A 9708-nucleotide genomic window follows, 5' to 3' on the forward strand; every position below is an offset into this window, starting at 1 on the left:
AGCCCGTTCCGACGATGATTAGAGACAGTGATCAAGTTGAATCTGATTTAAACTTTTTAATTTATTTTTCCGTTCCGTTCCGTTCCGCAAAGTACCAATTGCTCTGAGGAATTGGTATTTAACGGAAAAAACGGAAACAGACATCTTTAATGTAATTAAAGCTGTATGATAACAAAAATTGTCTGACACCTCTTTTTGCATGAGTGGTAAGTGTTTTAGATAGCATTTTCGACTTGATCAATCATACAAAATTTAACACAAAGGCAGGTTACACAAAAAGTCTTTCTCCTTCCATCGGTAATTATATTTTAAAAAAGAGGCCTTCAACAGCCCGTTCCGACGATGATTAGAGACAGTGATCAAGTTGAATCTGATGTAAACTTTTTAATTTATTTTTCCGTTCCGTTCCGTTCCGCAAAGTACCAATTGCTCTGAGGAATTGGTATTTAACGGAAAAAACGGAAACAGACATCTTTAATGTAATAAAAGCAGTATGATAAAAACAAGTCAGACCCTTCTTTTTTGAATGAGTGGTAAGTGTTTTAGATAGCATTTCGACTGGATCAATATTTAAATAAACAGCTGCGCCATGAGCGCATGATACGCCCGTCGTCTTGTGAAAAAACATTTTAATGTAAGTGCGGTTCTACCCACACATCAACCTATCTTAGAATGAAAATGACCTTTATTTTACACATGAGGAATGTCAGGGAATGAAACTGTACGTGTATTGCTTGGCCGCTCAAGTCCTCTTGATTTATAACGGATTAAGAAACAAATTGAAAACATGTAAGATTATTTGCAAAAGTAATTGCATACATTTAATTCACTGTCCGTTTCACTGCTAGTCATGATAGCCCTACGATACAAACATTTCACTAGATTTTTTCGGGACAAACTAACATGTAAATCAAAGAATTTCAAAGAAAACGTTGTCGGATAAGTCCGAAAATTAATAAGTGCGCTTAGACTAAGAATGTTTTAAGGGTTTTATCAAACGAAGTTATGGGAAAGAAAAGAACGAAAATAGAATGCTTTTTGATACACTCTTAAAAGGACCCTTAATGCATTCTTTGTGTAATCGTAAACTATGACTTACGAAGACTTTAAGAGAAGTTTCTTGTTACCGCGGGCCCCTGTATCATGAAAACCTATCTTAAACGCTTTACAAGAAGATTACGATGGTGATAAGAGAGTATCTGCAATCCCCTCGTGGGTTATCTTAACAATTTAACGGCTATCTTAGTATACACTTACGATAACTAGTTAAGATAGCCCTATTATCGACTTCGAAGTAACCGTCTTTGATTTCTAAGAGAATATTAGTATTTGCGGCAAAATCGGTATTAAAACTAAAGTCGTCTACTGTATGTGTTTAAAAGAATGCTAAAAATATACTATGATTCGTTTTTGTTGCAGACTCTACATCCACTGTCAAGTAAAGCCCTGTTTAATGCTCCTTTCTGGCATAGATAATAAACGAATATTCAAGTTAATAAATTCTATTCTTCAAAAACACATCTACATGGAATGGTAACAATAAATCAAGAGAACAAATCAACTAACATATCATACAAATACGGAATGCAATCCGCAATACGAAAAACCCCATAACTGGTTAAGGCGAGATAACTCTCTTAAAAGGATGTTATCTTTACCAAACGTCTTGACCATACCAAACTGACATATAACACCTGTTCATTGATAATTTGTATTATTCTATGTATTTTTTGTGATTTTGTCCCATGTACATTTTACTTCATAACTCTTTATTAACATACTGTTTGTAGATTTTTTTTACTGATATGTAATAATACGTATCAGTATTACCACCGTAGGTATAGTGTCCGGTTGAGATCGGGTTTTTTCGAGAGCGTCCAGTTTTTTTCGAGAGATTATGACTAAAAATGTAAACAAACAGACATGTTTTCCTGTAACACGTAAAATAAATGCTTAAACTAAATTTACAAGATCAAACAAATTAAGTAAGTATTTGTGATGAAAGGATGTTGCCAACCATACATACTTTGCAGTTAAAAAAGTTTGATTTGGCCTAATAATGCTTTTATGCCAAAATATAGAAAAAAGCAATTTCTATACACATACCAATGCAAATTTCAAAGAGCATGCACACATGATGTCTTTATATCCTTACATTTACATATGCTATAACAAAAGTTTTAGTTATTGTAATTAAAAGGCAATTTTAAGGGTATATTCATTTCCATCTGTTCAAGTTTTTTCGAGAGCAGTTCGGGTTTTTTCGAGAACAGTTCAGGTTTTTTCGAGAGATAAACCAATTTCTTACGGTTTAAAATGTGCTATTTAAGTACATTTGAGTTTAAAAACGAATGAAAAGTCATCGGTTCTTTCAAAGTTTATAACTAATGCATTACAGCAGTTTGATAATGTTGCATAAGCACATACATTTCATAAAAAAAACATAATTTATTTCTATATATTGTTGTATTGCATTATGAATTGCATGGACACCGGTATGCTTTATACCTATATTATTTGGATTAATCAAATCTACCTATGTCTATAGAAAAAAATGTTCACATCATGCATGATCACTGTATTCAAAGGACACTGGTTAACGTATGGTTAGATCAATCAAACATATTGCCATCCATGTTATTGAAATGACGGAACTAAGCTAGTGTACTGACTCGTCCGTAATTATTTCATGATGTTTCCGAAAGTTGACTTACATTTACTATCTTCTTTGTTACTTTTCCCTCTTTTGTAATTTCCCCTTATTTACATGCTCACGTTGATGATTCAGCATCATTTATTGATATATCTGCCAGATTCCGGCACAGTGTACGTTTATAGCATATTGACAATTTGAAGAACTGTTTATTGTAAACATATATAACATGTATTGTGTTTTGATGACGTATAAAACGTTGGATAAATGACAATGATGACAAATATGCCACTTCACCAGATTATTTGTTTTATTGTTTCACAACCGTTTGTTATTACTTGTAAACACACAGATACAACATTTACACTATAAAAATGTTCTATAAACATTCAAATACCCTTTTTTGGTAATTTTTGTATGATTCATAGCACCCCCCTCATTTCGTTATTTTTAAAGTATGGAAAGCAATTCGTGTCATAATTTGCATACATAATGTTTGATACTTGTCGAGTTTTCAACACATTAAAAGCTGAACACACCAGTTTTGACTCACAGTTATGTTACAAACTTGATATATTGTTAATACTTGTATTTTTTATGTGAATGTATGGAACACAATTAGTGTCATAAGCCAACTTTGTATTTTTGTATGTTTTGGCAAATCTTTTTGATTGATAGGTTTTATATTGAGTTTTTATTTGTTCTTTCAGCTTTTTACCGTTTGATGTTCACGTTCAGTTTGGAGTTATACTTACCTGTCATCATTTGTAATCATTCATTGAACACCAGCATACCTTTGTTATTCATGCTACATTGTGTTAATAGAGTGGATTATATGACAATAAATAAAACGGTTATCTTTAATGAAGTCCATTATTTAATGCCCGCAAAGAATAGATGGGAGTCATTACAGCTAGCATGCTGATGTCCAGATAAACATATTGCATAGATCCAAATATACGTATATCGATATGGAATTTATGTGATTTAAAAAATCTACATTTTAGAGTGCCATGGATTTTAAGCTGAAACTATTCGTAATTTGAACAATCGTTTTGTGGGCACGGTCAAATTTGATTGATATTTAAGTACGCATTGCTTTTGCGCCAATTCTTAAAAGTTGTAGTTTTTCATTTGCGCCAAAAAATAAATATTGCTTCTGCGCCATTGTGCAGGTAAACTAATTAAAAAGTGAAAATATAGAAAATTTAAACAATATCTACGGACACACCAGCTGTCATCAGGAGATAGGAGAAAAAAAAACAGATTCAGTGGCGGATCCAGGGGGGGTGGGGGTTCCGGGGGGGTGCACCCCCCCCCTTTATTTTTGCCGATCAATGCATTTGTATCGGGACATATGTTTTGCACCCCCCCTTTGCCCTGGGTTACCTGGGTTAGCACCCCCTCTTTCGAAAATTCCTGCATCCGCCCCTGCAGATTAAATACGGAATGCACCTCTAGAACCGAAATTTCCCGCTGATATTATAGTAAGACCTTTGCCTATAGGTTTTGTAACAGAACAGACTTTTAGTTTTTATAAATACTTTGATTAACAGCAGTTATTATTGTGGTTTTATGACTTTTAAGGAGTTACCATTTTTTATAGTGCTTTGATAAATCCGAAAATGTTTTAACAATTTGCAAACATTTTTTTATTATAGTGTAAACCAGTGTTTAGTGCTCATATTTTTATGAAGATATATTTTAAACATATGTTTTAATATTTATGAGACCTTGTTTCTAATATAAAATTGAGAATGGAAATGGGGATCACTGTTTCTTATCATCTTCGGAAGGCCCCTTTTTTAATTTATAATTACCAATGGAAGTAGAAAGACCTTTTGTCTAACCTGTCTTTGTGTTATTTTTTATACGTCCGTCAATTTTGACGGGACGTATTATGGTATACAAATGTCCAGTGTCCGTCCGTCCGTCCGTCCGTCTGTCTGGTGTAAACATGTCGCACCGTAACTTGAGAACGACTTATCCAAATTTTTTGAAACTTAACATAGTTGTTTCTTATGATGGTCAAATGATCTGTATACTTTTTTTGTGAAAATAAGATTACAACTTTTTGAGTTATGGCACTTTGTAACTAAAACAGGGGTGTGTTTTTTTCACATGTCGCACCGTATCTCAAAAACGATTCTTGATTATGGCTTAAAACTTCAAAGGCTTCTTAGTTATATTAATCTTAATATATCTGTATACTTTTTGGTGATGATTCAAAATGTCATTTTTGAGTTATTGAGTATTTTGTAAAAAAAAAGGGGGGGTTTACATGTCGCACCATATCTCAAAAACGATTTATGATTATTGCTTAAAACTTTACACACTTCTTTGTTATATTAATCTAAAGATCTGTATACTTTTTGGTGATGATTCATTTTTATATTTTCGAGTTATTGAGATTTTGTAAAAAAAGAGGTTTTTTTTCACATGTTGCGCTGTATCTCTATTGCTTAAAACTTAACAGGCTAATGTTGCGTCGGGTTTCCAAATACATCTTGTACAATCTTCCTATTGAGCGGGAATAAGGAATGAGTCAGGATATACTAAGCATGACATCCTGTACAACCCTGTGTTATTCAAAAACGATTTATGTTTTTTCACAAGACGACGGGCGTATCATGCGCTCATGGCGCAGCTGTTTATTTAAATATTGATCCAGTCGAAATGCTATCTAAAACACTTACCACTCATTCAAAAAAGAAGGGTCTGACTTGTTTTTATCATACTGCTTTTATTACATTATAGATGTCTGTTTCCGTTGATTCCGTTAAATACCAATTCCTCAGAGCAATTGGTACTTTGCGGAACGGAACGGAACGGAAAAATAAATTTAAAAGTTTAAATCAGATTCAACTTGATCACTGTCTCTAATCATCGTCGGAACGGGCTGTTGAAGGCATCTTTTTTAAAATATAATTACCGATGGAAGGAGAAAGACTTTTTGTGTAACCTGCCTTTGTGTTAAATTTTGTATTATTGATCAAGTCGAAAATGCTATCTAAAACACATACCACTCATGCAAAAAGAGGTGTCAGACAACTTTTGTTATCATACTGCTTTAATTACATTAAAGATGTCTGTTTCCGTTTTTTCCGTTAAATACCAATTCCTCAGAGCAATTGGTACTTTGCGGAACGGAACGGAACGGAAAAATAAATTAAAAAGTTTAAATCAGATTCAACTTGATCACTGTCTCTAATCATCGTCGGAACGGGCTGTTGAAGGCCTCTTTTTTAAAATATAATTACCGATGGAAGGAGAAAGACTTTTTGTGTAACCTGCCTTTGTGTTAAATTTTGTATTATTGATCAAGTCGAAAATGCTATCTAAAACACATACCACTCATGCAAAAAGAGGTGTCAGACAATTTTTGTTATCATACTGCTTTAATTACATTAAAGATGTCTGTTTCCGTTTTTTCCGTTAAATACCAATTCCTCAGAGCAATTGGTACTTTGCGGAACGGAACGGAACGGAAAAATAAATTAAAAAGTTTAAATCAGATTCAACTTGATCACTGTCTCTAATCATCGTCGGAACGGGCTGTTGAAGGCCTCTTTTTTAAAATATAATTACCGATGGAAGGAGAAAGACTTTTTGTGTAACCTGCCTCTGTGTTAAATTTTTTATTATTGATCAAGTCGAAAATGCTATCTAAAACACATACCACTCATGCAAAAAGAGTGTCAGACAATTTTTGTTATCATACTGCTTTTATTACATTAAAGATGTCTGTTTCCGTTTTTTCCGTTAAATACCAATTCCTCAGAGCAATTGGTACTTTGCGGAACGGAACGGAACGGAACGGAACGGAAAAATAAATTAAAAGATTTAATAAAGATTCAACTTGAATACTGTTTCTAATCATCGTCGGAACGGGCTGTTGAAGGCCTCTTTTTTAAAATATAATTACCGATGGAAGGAGAAAGACTTTTTGTGTAACCTGCCTTTGTGTTAAATTTTGTATTATTGATCAAGTCGAAAATGCTATCTAAAACACTTACCACTCATGCAAAAAGAGGTGTCAGACAATTTTTGTTATCATACAGCTTTAATTACATTAAAGATGTCTGTTTCCGTTTTTTCCGTTAAATACCAATTCCTCAGAGCAATTGGTACTTTGCGGAACGGAACGGAACGGAAAAATAAATTAATAAGTTTAAATCAGATTCAACTTGATCACTGTCTCTAATCAAGGACGACGTGAGGTCAGTCTAGATATCATAATGCATGACTTGCCAATGCGTTAATTTCATGATAATTTATCAGGACAATCCGACATATTCATCTACAGAGTATTTCCCGATGTTATACATTATTACACATTTCACCTGTGAAGATGAGATTTAGTATACATTTGTGTTATTTGTATATGGAAAACCGTAAAACACAGAAATTTTAAAGTTTGTTTTGTTTTAAAGATTTTTCGAAATTTTGATAAATGCCCCCTTTGGATACCTTAAATGAAATTCTTTTCCGTTCCGTTCCGTTCCGTTCCGTTCCGTAAAGTACCAATAGCCGAGTATGGAAGGACTGGAAGGTGTACATGTCCAACTAGCAGGTGTCATCTGACCTTGACCTCATTTTCATGGTTCAGTGGTTATAGTTAAGTTTTTGTGTTTTGGTCTGTTTTTCTCATACTTTATGCAATAGGTCTACTATATTTGTTGTATGGAATGATTGTAAGGTGTACATGTCTAGCGGGCAGATGTCATCTGACCTTGACCTCATTTTCATGGTTCAGTGGTCAAAGTTAAGTTTTTAAGTTTTGGTCTTTTTATCTAATATTATATGCCAGAGGTCAGCTATATTTGATGTATGGAAATATATTATAATCTATACGTCAGTCCCGCAGGTTTATTTGACCATGACCTCAATTGCACAGTTCATTGCACAGTGTTAAGTTTTGTGCTTTGGTCTATTTTTCTTAAACTATAAAAAATAGGTCAACTATATTTGTTGTATGGAAGCTTTGTTAGCTGTACATGTCTGTCTGACATGGTTCATCTGACCTTGACCTCATTTTCATGGTTCATTGGTCTTTGTTTAGCTATCTTGGTTAATGTTAAGTTTATGTGACAGTTGTAATAAAGCTTTATACTTAGGACTATCAATACAATATCAATGATTAGTAAAGAAGGCGAGACATTTCAGTGTGTGCACTCTTGTTTTTTCTAATTTTAAGAAAACAGTTTTATAAAGTTCTTTAAATGTTTGCTGAATTTTTACTTTTTGTTTTTCATAATTCTTATAAGAATTGCATTAATATCTATTTATGTTTTTATGATAAATATGAATATAGTATTTTGTATATTAATATTGGGACTTCAATAAAATATCTATCTATAAAAGAAATAAGACAATTTACTATATTTGTTTCCGTTTTTTCATATCATTTCAATAAAAAAAACACAGAAATATTACACACACACACACAAATAACCTATTACCTATCCAAAAACACTGGTCAATTAAAAGTTGATTAAACGATATTTGGGCGTTTTTCAATAAAAGCGTTCCTTTCAGACCTAAAAAAATGGAAAATCAACTAGTCTAAAATTTAATTTCAAGAGTTATTTTGAATACCTCTATTATAGACCTGTTTGTAAACAAAAAGTGCAATCTTAAATACTCTTTAAAATTATATTATTTTCATAATTTGTGTACTGTTTCGTACGAAACTGCTTCTAAAAACACAAAATTTTGCAATTTTAAATGTTTCCTATAGACATTCCAGTTTGTTTACTTTATATTCTAGAAAAATCTCATTTTTTTCTGAATTGGAGAACCATTTTTTATCGATAAAGATTAGACAGTACTTCACATATGAAGGTACAACTCATGTTACGTAGTGGACATTTTGATGCGTTTCGTAGTTGACAAAACCGTTTCGTAGTGGACAAAAAGTTTCGTAGTTGACATCAACCCTATTCTATGTTAATGAAAACATAATAAAAATTACATGAAACTAACCTTTGTTATTTGCTTTGCACGAATATAATTGAAAAAAAGAGTAAAAAAAGACTGCATGGTAGTGGTAGTGTCCACTACGAAACGTTTTTCTCCCAAACTTGTTTCGTATAGGGGACCGTTTCGTAGGGGACGTATTCACATGTTTTATTTTTTTCTCACAACCCCAATATTGCAATAGTAACAAGACTGACTGTATTCATTAAAGCGTAATTAAGCTGTACACTGATATGTTTTTCACAATTTTAAAACCAGTTACTGAAGGAGATTTGACCCGTTTCGTAGTGGATATTTACAAAAATACGGTATCACTCTGGTCCATTTGATGTGCTCAATTTTTCTTACCAACAGTTTAATTGCCGTTATAAAAGCATCACTTCTTTTGTAAGACCCTAATGTTTATATCTCTTGCAAACAAAAAATTACATTGATTTTATAAAATTGTTTATAAGCAAGTTTTAATGACTTCGTTTCGTAGTGGACATTGTGTTAGGGGCACACCTGCTAAAATAAAAAATCCTATGTTAAAAGCTGTTTATTAAAATATGTTGGCTCTAAACATACTTTTGAATTAACAAAGAACTTATATTCAGTAAAATTAATATTTATTTCTACATTTTTTTTACGATATTTGAGAGTATGAATGTTGAACAGGCGGTCTAGGGACATGTCATTTTGGTTGTTTTGGACCATTCAGGAATCAATATCTTATCAATCCCTCTAAAAAATAAACTGTTTCTTTGCTTAAAAATGTTATATCTAATTCAATGTACTGACTGCACAAAAAATTACTTGCAAAGACCAAACACATTTTTTTTAAAGTGGCTGGGACAAGAAAGTACGTTTTTATTGAAAAACGCCCATTTATACAGTATAATCTTTTGTTTGTTCAAGTTTTCCTCCTATTCCCACGTGAATTTTTTTTACTTTTCTTACCAGATTAATAAAAAGTGGGAATAGGAGGAATGAACCGCTAAAATGTGGTACAATCAGGATTAGTTTTGATAGTGATTAATTTGTGTTTATAGTTTGTAGCAGTTAATTACATGAAAAAATGATAATATTTACATATT

At 32.5% G+C, this 9708-nt stretch overlaps 1 long non-coding RNA gene across 1 annotated transcript; it reads left to right on the forward strand.

The window, feature by feature from the left end:
• Nucleotides 1-845: 845 nt before the first annotated feature.
• Nucleotides 846-3517, forward strand: LOC139529882 (uncharacterized). Its single transcript, XR_011665916.1, has 2 exons — nucleotides 846-2826; nucleotides 3364-3517. It is a non-coding gene; the product is annotated as an uncharacterized lncRNA (long non-coding RNA).
• The last annotated feature ends 6191 nt before the right edge of the window (nucleotides 3518-9708 follow it).

The sequence above is a fragment of the Mytilus edulis genome, chromosome 7, assembly GCF_963676685.1.
Source record: "Mytilus edulis chromosome 7, xbMytEdul2.2, whole genome shotgun sequence".
In the NCBI taxonomy this organism is placed as follows: Eukaryota; Metazoa; Mollusca; class Bivalvia; order Mytilida; family Mytilidae; genus Mytilus; species Mytilus edulis.